This window comes from Macrobrachium rosenbergii, chromosome 20 (genome assembly GCF_040412425.1).
Source record: "Macrobrachium rosenbergii isolate ZJJX-2024 chromosome 20, ASM4041242v1, whole genome shotgun sequence".
In the NCBI taxonomy this organism is placed as follows: Eukaryota; Metazoa; Arthropoda; class Malacostraca; order Decapoda; family Palaemonidae; genus Macrobrachium; species Macrobrachium rosenbergii.
The window spans coordinates 11,179,346-11,195,000 of NC_089760.1; the positions used below are offsets into that span (position 1 = coordinate 11,179,346).

The 15,655-nt window shown below is 31.5% G+C and overlaps 1 protein-coding gene across 1 annotated transcript in view; it reads right to left on the reverse strand.

The window, feature by feature from the left end:
* Positions 1-15,655, reverse strand: part of LOC136849044 (major facilitator superfamily domain-containing protein 6-like) — a 725,072-nt gene that overhangs the window by 136,916 nt on the left and 572,501 nt on the right. The window contains exon 13 of the mRNA XM_067121936.1: positions 13,538-13,627. The gene's annotated coding sequence lies outside the window, so the exon portion shown is untranslated. The remainder of the gene's footprint in view (positions 1-13,537; positions 13,628-15,655) is intronic.

Sequence of the window (15,655 nt, forward strand, 5' to 3'; positions counted from 1 at the left end):
ATATATATATATATATATATATATATATATATATATATATATATATATATATATATATATATATATATATATATATATATATATATAATCTACTAGTCACTTTTACCAGATACATATGTAATTGTAATAGCCACAATGCCTCTTAACTTCTCAATTCTTGCTTTTTGATACGCTTGTCACACAAAGCCTTTAAGATCCACGAGCAAGATATTGAAGTAGCTGTGATGTTTCCGTGACCAGACATCACAACCACTTCAATTTCTTGCTCTGGATCTTAAAGGCTTTGTAGTGACAAGCGTATCCAAAAAGCGAATAATTCGAGAAGTTAAGAAGGCATTGGTATATTATAATTACATATATATATATATATGTATATATATATATATATATATATATATATATATATATATATATATATATATATATATATATATATATATATATATATATATATATATATATATATATATATATATAATACACGTGTCTGTGTATGGGGATAATACATAAGGTAAATACTGTTAAAGACATCGGGACAGTTACTAATTAGAAACCTCTTGACAAAACGCTTCATAATTAAAAACAAAAAGAAAACTATATAGTGATATACTGGAAATGTTTATTTTTCGAGAAATTTTATATATAAAGACTGTATTCTTAAAGAATTTGCACGCACTTAAAATATTTATCAAAAAGTTACTTATATACTTCAGAACACCATCGACAACATACAGTATGACATATAAGTCGAGAAGGTCAACATTATGCAATATACACGGACGGATCTAAATCACAATACGGAGTGGGATATGCAGCAGTATTCCATGACAAAGCGTATCAATTTCTCTGCCTGATAATGCCCCAGTATTCAGAGCAGCGGTATGCGCAATTGCATCAGCCATAAAAATAATTAAAGAAACATCATTCAATAATTTTGTGGTTTTTAGCGACTCGAAAAGCCAAAAAAACAACCCATATGACAAGATCAAATGCCAGTATCCCTATTAATGATTATATAACACATATGAAAATAGGTATAAAAGATGGCAAAATATATGGAATTACGAACCTGTAAGTAACAAATTAAAACAAATAAAACCTAGTGTTATAAAATGAAGTTCATCATACCAAAAAGAAAGACACACGCAAGCAATTCTGACACGTCTCTTCATAGACCATTCTTGTCTAACACACGGACACCTAATAAATAATCCACATAACCTTGCTCCTGAATGCTCAGAACATAAATTAATGATAACAATTAAACATTTGTTGTGTGAATGTCCAGAGTATAATCATCAGCGAACATCAAGTTTTGGAAATAAATCGATAAGTGAAATTTTATCAGAACATTCAACATTTAAAATCAATCCAATTATAAAGTTTTTAAAAAATTTTACTTTAATTGACAAAATATAAATAAAAAAATAAATAAAAACAAATCCTTCGAGCCAGCCCTATGAGAACTGATAATCAGCTCAGTAGCCTAGAAAAAATATTTCAATAATAATAATCTAACTTTAAGATAACGGTAATAACAAGTATTACCTTAGAAATTTTGAATGTTTTTTTTCTGTTCATGGCAACAATATAAGCATTGTCTTCGGATAACATTTAGAAAAAAAAACTTTCATAATTGTAGGCCACAATGTTAATCTGAAATTGGTCAATCTTTTAAATAAATTAAAAACCCAACAATTGAAAAGATTAATTGAGCCGAAAAAAGATGTTGATTATGCTAAAGATATTTCTCTTACGCTGTATTATCCATTGGTTGAGTTAATAGGATACATTTCAGAATTTATTTTACTTTAAGATTAGTCGAAACGCTTCCAAGGTCACATCAATTTATTCATTCTTTTATTCCACATGAACCACGTATGGGGGTGGTACCGTCCGTGAGCCTCAGCGGTGAACTGTCGGCATTACTTAAGGTTCTTTGCAGCGTCCCATCGGCCCCTAGCTGCAACCCCTTTTATTCCTTTTAAAGTACCTCTGTTCATACTCTCTTTCTTCCATCTTACTTGCCATCCTCAACTAACAATTGTTTCACAGTACGAGGTTTCCCTGGTGTTACACCTTTAAAGCCTTTTTACAATCAATTTCCCTTTCAGTTCTGATTGACCTCTTAGATCCCAGCGCTTGGCCATTCGCCTAAATTTATATATCCATTATTCCACATGAAAACAGAGAGCTAGTTGTATTTTTCCTTGGCTAATGAAAAAACCAAAACGTTGTCTGTTTATTATGGTTACTGCAAAAGCATTTTCTCTAATCTCATTCGCGCGTGAAGCTGTTTTTTTCAAGGTTCAAACTGCACTACGTTTTTTTTTTATTTTGTTTCTCAAGAACCATTTAACGGTGCTCTTAAAAACTTGAATTTTTTTAATCTCTAACTTTCCGTTTGGTGTTGTTTAATGCTTTTTCGAGGTAATTAAATTCCTTGTCTTCAGAGTTTTATTTCCACTCCACTATCCAAAATCCCTGAATTACCGCCATGAGAAACGAGCGTATTCCATCTGTCACAGTCTTTTTTAAGAATGACTTAAACCTCGACTTCTTACATTCAAATATTTGCACGTAACATCAGCTTACGTTTCTTTAGCAGAAATGCTGACTCCAAGGCTCAGGACAAACCTTTTCTTTTTTAAGGAAATTAGAGCTAAAAATGATAGTCAAGTAATTATTGAATAATTCAGCAATGACTAGGATTTTATCAACAGCACGATTTACAATAATCCATATATATATATATATATATATATATATATATATATATATATATATATATATATATATATATATATATATATATATATATATATATATATATATATATATATATATATATATATATATATATATATATATATATATATATATATATATATATATATATATATATATATATACATATATATATATATATATATATATATATATATATATATATATATATATATATATATATATATATATATATATATATATATATATATATAAATGTATACACATACACACACATATATATATATATATATACTTGTGCCATGTGCAATTTTAAAAATAAATTACAAATAAATAGTCCAGTTACTTACAGATGCAATTATCTGCACGACTTACAAAATGCTTACGGAATAAAACCCTAAAATATTGTTCAATGATTATATTTTTAATGAAAAGTTTTTAATATTTTTATTCGTAAAAAAGTATTTATGTTTTCAATATGATCAAGGCTTATTTGATTTTCTGTAATGAATACCGTGAAAAAAAAACGAGCTAACCTTGCATACAAAGCCTATAGCAATGTCTGCATTCATGAATTACATAGCAATATAACGAAAATGAGGCTACAGAATTGCCCATTATTTCCAGAGAACCCCTTGTTTATACTAATTCATTTCGTTTTTCATTTTACTTTCAACTTCAAAGCGAATAATTATCATCAAAGCATATTTTTGCGCATTTTAAATACGTTTCAACTAAAGAATAGCGTCGGGTGTCCAGAATTTCCTGAAAAGGGTGAATAAACAAAATGCCTATCACATCAATTAAGTGTACCAGCAGGGAAAAGGAGAGCTCACAAGCCTTTAATAAAGAGAAATTTTATAAACAATAATAAGGTAGTTTCTAGTATGCTTGTTCTCCGTCAGTTGTGAAATTAAATTAAATAAAACTTTCACTTTTATATGTACTCCCTGAGTTCATTTTGAGGAACTGTAATTAATTTCTCTCTTTCTCGCTTTTATTGTCGTATTGTATTTAAAATGGATATACTGTACACTCGGCTTTTTTTTTTTTGCTTATGTTCGACATTTCCTGTTTAATTAATTTCTAATTTAGCATCTCATTCAATTTTTACGTAACTTAGTTCAACAATGAACAAAGCAAAAGGCATTCGTGATCGTCCATTTATTTTACACTTTTTCTTTTTTAACATGGCCTTACTGTCCGTACATTTTGATTTGTACTGCTTGTAGTAGGGATTTACTGTCCTAGAAATAATCTCCAACAACTTTTCTCTCCGCTAGCCTAATTGGTGTCATACGGATTAGAGCATTTACGCAGATTCTTTTCTACGATACTACTGAAATTCTTAGTTCCATCCCACACTGGCACGTCATTTCGTAAGAAAAATGAACATTCACAATATAAAACTTATTGGCTGCTATCGATCGAACGTGACGTCATTCGTTGATACTGCGCAACCAGTCAGGAAGCGCGACATACTGTCAAACGAGTATGGAGTCATTCATTAATTAATTTCAAATAAGCGATCGTGAGTCGTCGCGGATCATATAGTTATTAGTTGATATGTTTGGTTTATAAATACCTTCGATGTTTGATTAGCAATCAGTGTGGGTGCAAAAGGCGGACGGAAAAGGTTCAGGGAGAAGTCAAAGGGTGAAATAAAAGGTAAGATAGCGAAGGGCATGGCGGAGAGAAAGTTAAGTGGGGAGGGTGCTAGGGACATGAGGGTATTCACAGGAAGAGTAGGGGGAGTGAAAGCAGCAAATTGTTACTGACTAATTTTCTTAAGATAAAAAAAGGACGTTTTCCAATTTTAAGAATATGGAGCGAGAATTTAGCGTTTAATATTTCTGAAATGAAGCTCTTGTGTGCATTATATATAAGTATTTTTCACATACTATAAGTTTGAGCAATTGATTTATCAAGCAACAGTCTATAGTTAACGCTTTCGTCTATCGGTTTTACGCTAAGTAAACTCTAATAGTTTTTTTTTAAGAGGGAAGACCATTGTTTATTCATGTTATTTCTATTTCTAAGAAGAATGATGTGGAATGAATATACAGTAGTCATTTTTTCCGTGGCGTCGTTGAAAAAAATCAAAAGGGAAAATAGCAATAGTATCCTTAATAAAACTCTGGGGAGAACAATTGTTTTGCTTTTAGGTAACGAAATACCATATGCTCTAAAATGTTTGTCGGAAAATTAGAATCTCTCAAAAGATTTTAGTTGCGCAATAAGTTCCTTAAATCTTCTCTTGATTTCACGAGAAAAAAAAACTTGTCACAGGGAAAAGAAATAGCTGACGATTGCTGTAATCTGCATAACAAAATTCCGTCTCTTTCAATCGCATGATTCAGTGTTTCCGAACCTTTTTGAGAAAACACGCACAAAAAACTATACAAAAGTAATTTGATGCTCCGTGTTTCCATGAACTCGTTTCCTAATTTTCTTTTGGCAGTAGATATTTTGATAATATAAGTAACTTGGCAGTAACAAGCGCTGACTATGGGTAACACTGAAAATGCCTGGATAATACATATGTATTAAGATAGTAGATTCAGTTGTGGTAGTAGTGACTGCAAAGTTTGCAAAACTACTGAAATCATTGAACTATATATATATATATATATATATATATATATATATATATATATATATATATATATATATATATATATATATATATATATATATAAAATTATTTTGTCTACAAAGAATCATCCCAACTTTTCAACCACTGACTTAACCCTTGTCTAAATTCTTTGGGTTTTTAAAAACATTCACAAGGCAAAGGTTACTGAACAATTGCCCCTTACCCTTATGGTAAAATATGGATACAAAGCCTAGTAATTTACATTTTCACAAGGCGCAATTTACGACCGATTCTATGGAGCATAGATTATTATACTCATATTATTTCAAGCATTGTATTGTAAAGTCGCGTAATCTTTATTCGTTTTATCAGTTTATAGTTCTCTATTATAAAAAAAATGTATTTGACTTGAAGGAAATATATTCTTCATAGCATGATTTTTAGCAAAATAGGCACATGCTTTTATGAAAATAGATACAAAACTTTTATGATGTACACTATCTTTCAAATATATGACTGATAGAGTTGGGTATATCCTTGCTACTCAACGATCATTTAACATTCTTGCTAATACAGATAGCCTACATGCAGCCCTATTCACGTATGGTAAGGAGATCCATTTCTCGATGAATATATGTACATTCTTCCATTATATATCGTTATAAATAAATTACTGCCAGTGACAACAGAATGGACGAGGCGTTTGCACTACTATTAAGGAGGTTTTGTCCTGGCTATTTCATATCACAGGGACCAAAATAACAAAATGGAATGAAGTATAGCTTTCATAGACGTAAATATTTGAATGAAAAGAGTGCAGATGTGGTCAGAAACGCAACAAACTCTATTACAAACATATTTTCATGATTTCTCTCCCTATGCGATTATTTTTTGTGAAAATTATGGCTTCTATCAAATAATTCCCAACCGATATATATATATATATATATATATATATATATATATATATATATATATATATATATATATATATATATATATATATATATATATATATATATATATATATATCTAAAACTAATATTCTATTCTTGATATAATTCTGGTTTATAGAAAGAATAAATATTTTCTGGGTAGATAAGGCGACTGCAAAGGATGTCGGCAGCAATAGAAGGATCATGACATTACTCTTTAATAAGTAACCAACCAGGCCGTGCCACTTATTATCGAACTACAGTGACATTCATCACATCAGTGACCAATCAAGAAGCTTCACGTGTCATATCGTAGTCAGTTAATTTGATTACAGTAATATGACTGGTTAATGTGAAAATGCTGCGATATAAATGATATATGATTAGAGACCAAGGTGGGTGGGATGAGAGAAGGAGGGTAAGGGGGCCGGAGAAGGGGGAGGTAGAAGAGACAGGGTGAGGGAGAAGGGATGGAGTGAGGATGATGGGATAGGGTAAGGTAGAAGAGATAGGGTGAGGGAGCAGAAATAGGGTGAAGGAGAAGATAAGGTGAGGGTGAAGAAATAGTTTGAAGGAGAAGATAGGGTGAGGTAGAAGAGATAGAGTGAGTGAGAGAAGTTAAAGAGTGAGGGAGAAGTGATTGGGTAAGGTAGAAGGGATAAGGCGAGGGAGAAGATATAAGGTACAGGTGTTACAAAGGGAAGGATTTTTTTTTTCTTTTACAATTACCCATACAAGAAAACTTACCTCTTTCTCCAATAACAATATTGCACTAAATGGTCTCGTGAAGCCACCTTAGAGTATTCCGTTTCGTGATGAGAACTTTTAGCGTTTTAATAGATAATTCACAATAAAAATAAATACCAATGAATCACAATTGCAGATGACTGGTCCAAAAGTCATCGACTTTCTTTCTATCCGTGAACCCGAAACTAAGCCGCTTGTATATTTAAATTTCGGCTTAGAGAGAGAGTAATAAATGTTAAGACAACCAGACAGGGGTTGATATAAAGGAACTCTTGTGTTAATAAGAATATTGAGTTGATAACGAATCCATGATATTGGAATACTGCAAAATTTAATTACTGCTCCCCTTTGAATTTAATTGTTCACTGCTTATATTGGAGAAGATTAATAATACGATAGAAGAGTCATTTAATGTTAAATGAGTGTGTTATTTCCATTTCTGGATGTTCCTTAGTCTGATTAGCTTTTGTGTTGTAGTGCACCTCTCTTTTGCTTTTTGTTTGCTCAGGTTGCTACGATTTGTTGCAAATTAACTCTTGTCTTCTATAACGAACATTAATCCTTAACTGCAGAAAACATTGTTTTCATTTTCATCTTTATTTATAATTCAGTATTTAACTTAATGTTGATTTTTGGGAAATTTTTTGTTTCACTTTTAGGTTTTGATATCGGTTTTTTTGGCGTCCAATAAGTGGCATTTTGTTTCAACATTTTGTTAGTAGCTGTGGGTGCCTTTTATTTATTCCTGTAGATTTTATTTTACCTTGGCCATCCACTAAAAGGTAAAACTAACTATTTTCTAGATTTTATCAGAAAGAGACAGAACATAATATGAAAGTATTTAATGTAGTATATCAGGTCCACAATAATATTCAATGGTATCCTTGTTGATTTTATAAAAAAAAGTTACAAAAGCTTTCAAACCCTGTCCTGGGTTCATCTTCAGTTTAACTCTGAAGACTGAAGATGAACCCAGGACAGGGTTCGAAAGCTTGTGTCATTTTTTTATGAAATCAACAAGAATACCATTGAATATTATTGTGGACCTGATGTACAGTAAAAGTATTTAATATTTTGTAAAGAATTAATCCCCATATTTTTTCGTAAACTAAAGAGCAATTTAAAGCAATGGCTATATTGGCTCTGAAATTAAGTTTGCATGAGAATATATTTGGCAAATGAGTGACCAGAGAATTACTTTACTCCTTGACATGACTCTGAATGAAAAGAAGTCTCCCATAATGACACGGGAAAGAGGAAGGCAAGTGAAAGATAATAATATTCACAAAAACGTCGAGATCATACTCCATCACATTCTATCTTTATAATATAAAAAAAAAGAATTTCCTCGTTCGTCTAAAAACTTTTGATTGATATGATAACAATTTCGTAAATAAGAGATCTTAAACCTGTTTATATATATGTATATATTCATATAAATTTATATATATATATATATATATATATATATATATATATATATATATATATATATATATATAAATTATATATATACAGATCTCTTATTTACGAATAGTTATCACATCAATCAAAAGTTTGTTTTAGGCTAACGAGGAAATTCTTTTTTTTATCATAAAGATAGAATGTAATGGAATATGATCTCGACGTTTTTGTGAATACTTTATCAGTGCATGAGGAAATGATCTGCATTAAAATCTCAACAGCTAAAAGGGAGTCCGGCCCCAGGTTAATGAAACATTTGATGTGTCGTATGTAAGTAATTATAGATGCTTAAATAAGAATTATTCTGTCGTAAATGTAGGAAATGGAAACCATTTCTTGCCATTTCTTTATCAATAATCCTTTATGTCATCTCCTTATTTGTAATTAATCTTATATTTTTCATATCGTTTTTCAGGAAGATTAAAAGCTCAGAAATGAACACACTATCTGATAAAAATTGCAAGCAAGTATTTTTTTCACATAATAACTTTTCTAAACTTAAAGATAGATATGAAACACATGCATGCTCGGAGAGAAATAAGGTCACATGACCATAAAGCAAGACACGGACACAACGCATTGCATTTATAAAACTGTTTTAAAAAGAACGGTCGTATAAAGAACAAGCGAATATAAAAATCGGCTCCGGTCCTCGCCAATGCGCGCCCTCTCACACTTGGGAATGTAAGCCATATTATCGGATGCCGCTGGCGATAGGAGATATATATAGATTTATGGGTCGTGAACCTCGGCGTTATTGGCACTAGGAGTCGATGGAACGCAGCAAATAACGAAATGGAAAACATAAAAAGTGATTAATGGTTAAAAAGTTCCAATGACTCCTCATGGCACTGAGGTATGAAGAATTATGGGAAAGGAAACGGAGGTGAAGCCAATACTGATATATGCAATGAACGCTATTAGGCCTTCGCGTTCTCGCGCAATGTGTCGCATAAATTTGCACCGGAATGGAATACTGAATGCCATGGTTAAATATATATGTTGGCTAATTCAATATAAACCTATTGTGTGTGTATATATATATATATATATATATATATATACATACATACATATATATAATTATATATATATATATATATATATATATATATATATATATATATAACAAAATTCATAATGAAATAGTTTTTGAAGATGGAATAACGAAAAAACTTGGCAGATCTAGATTATGCAGATGACGCTATTTTAAATAGAAAAGCACCACACGATTTTCAGAGCTTCCGTTATAGAACTCATCGTGTATGTAGAGATGGGATTCAAAATAATCTACAAAAACAAAATTACTCAGGAGAGATTATGCAAAAAAGGTATAAATATGTTACACGGAGGAGAATTGATAAGGTTGAATGTTTTGCATATTTAAACTATGATATATAGCACAGGTTGTCCAGAGTTGGAATTCAATAAAACACATAGAATGAACTTGCATACTAAAAGAAGACTACACATAATTCTAGTACTATTGTACTGCTGTGTGGATCACAGTAAAACTATATGTAAAAATTTTGTTGATTTAATAAATCTTTAATTAAGAAGAATCGAAGCCCAATAACAAGACAGAGTTAGAAATGGTACAAACAATGAAATTACAGGACTACCATAAATAGATGAGATAATGATAGATTGGAAATGGAGGTCACTTGGTCATGCCGTGGGCACAAGAAGGGTTTGAAGACACATTTCTACTTGAATGAGAAGTATGAGATGGGGGTCTGGAGATGAATTGAGGTTTGTGGAAGATAATGCACAGTGAAGACCTGACTGACGAATAAACCCATGAATATTTATTGCATAATCCTAAAATCCTACCTTTTATCGTTTATCACTATCACCTATTGCCATATAAAAAAGCCAAGAACTTTTGTTTCATCTATTCCAATAGAAACTTAACCTTTATATAACTAAAAAAAGTATATCATCTACGCCTTCAGAAAGCTTCCTTCGTTTACACATACCTTACACATTTGTCAGTTAATCCTTTACATTAGATGCCACAACATTTAATCTGTAATAGTATCAACCTTCTTTTACACAATAAACAGGCACTTTCACATGCATGGCTCGGACCCGCCTCTTCTCCAATACATTAAGCATTTCACAAATTACTATGTATAAAATCGCTCTCTAACTTTACTTAGATTCCTTTATTCGTGTCTTCTTAATTGTAGATGTTGTTGATCCTTACATTTAACTAAATCTTTGGCTAAGAAAATGAAGTCACTGTTTGGATTATCTCTTGACACATGGCATTCCTTTTATTTTGCACCAGTGTACAATTAATAACAATATCACAATGACAGAGAATCATGAGGTGCCAAGTAGGAGAACAGTATTAGTACAAAGGGACTCGGATTTCACTTAAAAACTGCCGCTTTGCCACAGTCGTAGGAAAACTTTAGGTCAAGGAAGAAGCAAAATGAATTTCATTCTACAGACAGATGAACCTACAATAAAATGGCATATGTCCTTTAAACATACTTTACCAACCAGAAAAGAAAATTTAATGATGACTTGTAAATTTTGTGGAGGTTCAACCTTATTCCCTCGGTGATATGCTCTATTACAAGAACAACGATACAAGAAGTTTAGAAAACACGAGATTAGAGAATTGCTAGCATCTGTGTTTAAGTATCTATGGAAATCGATTCCAGCAAAATAGGAGAATGGTTGAAGAAAAGAGCTCGGCTTAAGTCTGCCTTATAATAATATAATTACCATTTCTAAGACAGTTTACAGTTTTCATATTCTATACATGTTTTGTTTGAGTATCTTGGGAAGGTTTTGCTAATTACTGCAATTTAAGTTGGATAACAGATAGAATAAGCTATAGTTAACTGGTTCAATGTATACGTGCACAGCTGGGCAATGGTAATGGTTTTGAGTCCTTTAGCTGATTACATACGTAGTAATTAACATTATACTGTAATGATACTGATTTCTAAGCTTTCCATCAAGCAAACTGGAGTTGAGGACTAAGTTCTTAAGAGAGAGAGAGAGAGAGAGAGAGAGAGAGAGAGAGAGAGAGATTAAAAATGCATGAATGCAAGGAACATTAACATTAAAAGATATTAATGACACTATACGGGCAAAATTTCCACTACCCCACTTTCTAGTTATCGTCTCAAGACATGTTCTGTGCGACTTTTGAAACTAAATTCAGGCCATGAACTTGCATATAAACGAGCTCCTTTGAATTCGGTTTTCAAATATGTATCTTAATTTTAAAATATAACTATAACCTAATTGAAAATATAAAATTTTCAGTTACCTTCATGAGAATGGGTTCTTTTGTGTATCTATATGACTCAATTATTCGAATTTATAAAATGTACTTTTTACAGTATTTATGCCTTTACTTTGAAACCTTCTATCATCCAGTCACAGATCTATCTAATTTTTGAACTAAGACTCATAGTGAAAGGATTATGGATTATCACTGATATGAACAGTAATTTTGTGCAGACACTCAATTATGTAAATAAAACTGATGAATGAAGACGTATTTTTATGTTAAGTAATGGTAAAAGGCTAACTACCCAGCTTTATGTAAGTGGTTATCCTTGCCACGTTTTGAATGCAAATGGCGCCATCTTCAATGGCTTCCGACTCATGCATTTTAGATCTAATACTATCCGAAGGCAGGTTGTGTTGCCTGCAGTCCAACTTCGCAAATTGCTTTTATGCGTGTTCAAGTGGGGCTTACATTGGACAGGACGACCTCACGTCCGACGTTTAAGGAAGGTTTTACCTTTCTTTTAAAGTGCAATGCCGGGACGCTGAAATGCCACCTCTCCTCCGACAAACTCTTTGGTGGATTTTGCAAACGTGATGTTTATGAAGAGGCATCCACACTTTTCGTTTTTATCTCATTGTCTTGCATTTCCGGATGCCTTTTGTCTTGGCCCATTTCAACATTATTTTTCTATTTAGTTTTCTTACTTATTTTAGATGGTGCATAGATATGTATGCGTTCCTCTTAAGTGTTACATTTTTTCTTCTTAATAAAAAATTTGGTTATGTAATAATGAAAAATATATAAAATATCATTTTGAGATTTATGATCAAATAACAATATGTAATTTTTCTTTCTGTAGACATCTTTCCATCTACAACGAGTAATTAAAAATTGTTTTTATAACACTGTTTCTTCTTAATTGTTTTGCTTTAGTCCGTGAAACTCACTACAATAATTAACAATTAATTAAGCATTTAAAGTTACTGGTGATCACGTAGAAATTAATAATGAAATAAAAAAAAACAGATGCAAGCTGACAGACAAAAGGAATAAATACAAAATTTCAATGAGAAAATTTGCAACTTTATCTAGGTGAAGCTCTTCAGTTATAAATAACGTGAATTAATTTCAGTACTGTCACGCGCATAGTAACACACAAACATACATACATACACACACACATACAGTATATATATATATATATATATACTATATATATATATATATATATATATATATATATATATATATATATATATATATATATATATATATATATATATATATATATATATATATATATATATATCCCTATCATAACCATAACTAACGTATTAGGAGTCTTACTAGAATTTTTGTTGGCAACTTACCAATTTTCCATAGTATAAGTCATTGAAAACAATGGTGTATATGCTTATTACCACCTAATAATAGGTTACAGTACCTTACCTACTGTTTCAAACAAGGTTTTACAGGAACTTTTTAAGTAGCTTAAGTACTATAATTCAGTAACATGCGAATCAGCTAGGTAAATCTTTGAAAAATTTCTTAAAATGACTCTTAAAAAGCTAACCAAAATTTTTTACAAACTAAATATAAGAATAAACATCTGCTGCGAAATTAAAAGTTGGCGTATATCACAGTTTATGTTATGTCAAATTTTCGCTGTTTTCCCACCTTCTGAGTTGCCATTTGTTACTGAATTCATTTGAACTAATTCAAGATAATTCAGAACGTACCACATGAACTTAACATTGTATAAAGTAACAGTACTTTATAAACGCTTACCTCTCTTTCGTGTTTCCTTGTCTTCCTTTCTTTTTTGTTTTCAAAGACATCCTCTAGATGGTCTTCACCCTGCTCCTAAAGCCTCGTGTCCTGTAGGAATACGAAACAAATTGGAATTAAACGTATGTTACCAATACTGAAACCAAAAGCAGCTTTACTTAACTATGAATTTTACTTTTAGTTAATTTCCAAATATCTCTTAGATTACTAGTAGCATGTCTTAGGACTTGAGTGAACTATAACTTATCTCACCGATGCCTCAAGAGAACGTATCTATGAAGATGAGTTTTTCGACTGTTTTGATCAATGTGGTTATATCTTGGTTTCATTAGTAACTTAAAAGAATTAGAAACCAGTCTATACCTCGTGATAAGTACTTTACTTCTAGAAATTTCTGTGCTGAATATGGAAAGCAACAATTTTGTACGCACTCTCTCTCTCTCTCTCTCTCTCTCTCTCTCTCTCTCTCTCTCTCTCTCTCTCTCTCGCCATATGTTTGTTTTGGATATCCTGTGGTTTTGCAAGAGTAATTAGCTATGAAAGTTGTGAGTGAAACACCTTAATTAAACGCTGTATTTGTGGTAAGTCTGTAGTAGTAAAAAAATACTGACCTTAGGTTTTAAAAGACAATGGGATGAAAACAAGCGCAGTTGATGTTAGTTGAAAGGATAAATATACATATATATGTATATATATATAATATATATATATAATATATATTATATATAATATATATAATATATATAAAGGATAAATATATGAATGAATATGGATAGCGAGTCTAGTATATTACAAGCTACCCTAAACTTTCACATACTTTATTTTTCATTCTTTGCATACCGTCACTACCACTTTTAGCTTAAGGCGACTAATAAAACTATTGTATATTTAATATAAGCAGCACTACGATAAGTAAAGGACATAAGTGCGAGAATCGTAGAAAGTAATAAAAACAAAGATCTCGAGTGATTCACTCAAGATCATCTTTTAGTATTTTCAGTTTACAGAACATTATTTTCGAATAAGAACTCTCACCTAGCTTATACGTTTTGGTAAAAATATAACTAAATCTCCCATTAAGTACTATTCGGGCCAATATTATAATACACTATCTCGTTCGTAAATGAACGTACGCCCATGCTATGACACTTTGGAAGTTCGGAGATCGTCATCTATCTCCCAGCTGACATCCGTGCCTGACCCATTCCCATTCGTGCGTCTGATTCCCACTCCCATCTCATTCACACATGATTGCCTTCCCTATGACGTCATTTCCAGTCTTTCCAGGCATCTCCAATCTCTCTCTCTCTCTCTCTCTCTCTCTCTCTCTCTCTCTCTCTCTCTCTCTCTCTCTCTCTCTCTCGTTTATGTCAAGGTCGCGAGTGTCATGTCAACGGTCAGGCCTATCCGAGTTTCACGTCCAGGTATCCAAGAAATAGATGTGGTGGAAATAGATATGCTCCAATAAATATGATTATTAAATCTATTTCATTTTCCGTGAAAAATGTTAAATATCATCATACGGCAAAGAAAAAAAAATATTTACTCCAGCTTATTTCCATGAATGAAGCGAATAAACGATTGACATCACTACGTTTCACAAAATCACTCTACTAAAAAAGTCAAAGCAAGAATCGGCCTTCTAATCGTGTTATCAGTATAAGATGAATTGAAAAATAGAGGGTACCAGAGTGTTTCATGTTGTTTACGTTTGCAGTCGAATTTGTACTGAAGAGTCAGCACAATACTATTAGGAGGAGTAGAAAATATCATGGAACAATGTCAGTGCCACTGACTAGGTACGTCTACTAGTGAGAAGCATTCACAACTTTTGCATTCTCTTTAGAGTATGGTAATTTCGCCAATTATTAGTAATCATTAAAACATGATAAAGAAGTACAAAATTTTTATATTTTGTATGAGAGAAGTTTACATAGATTTGTCTAATGTTTTTACAAATAACCAATGATAATGCTACTTTGTTCGTAATGACTGGCTTATACATGAGGAGATAACTGATAACTCTTACCTGTAAAAACAATGACTAAAAAAATCTTTAACAGTGCGGGGAAATGACTATGTAATAAAAAAGGATGATGACAGTAGGCAGTTTAATCG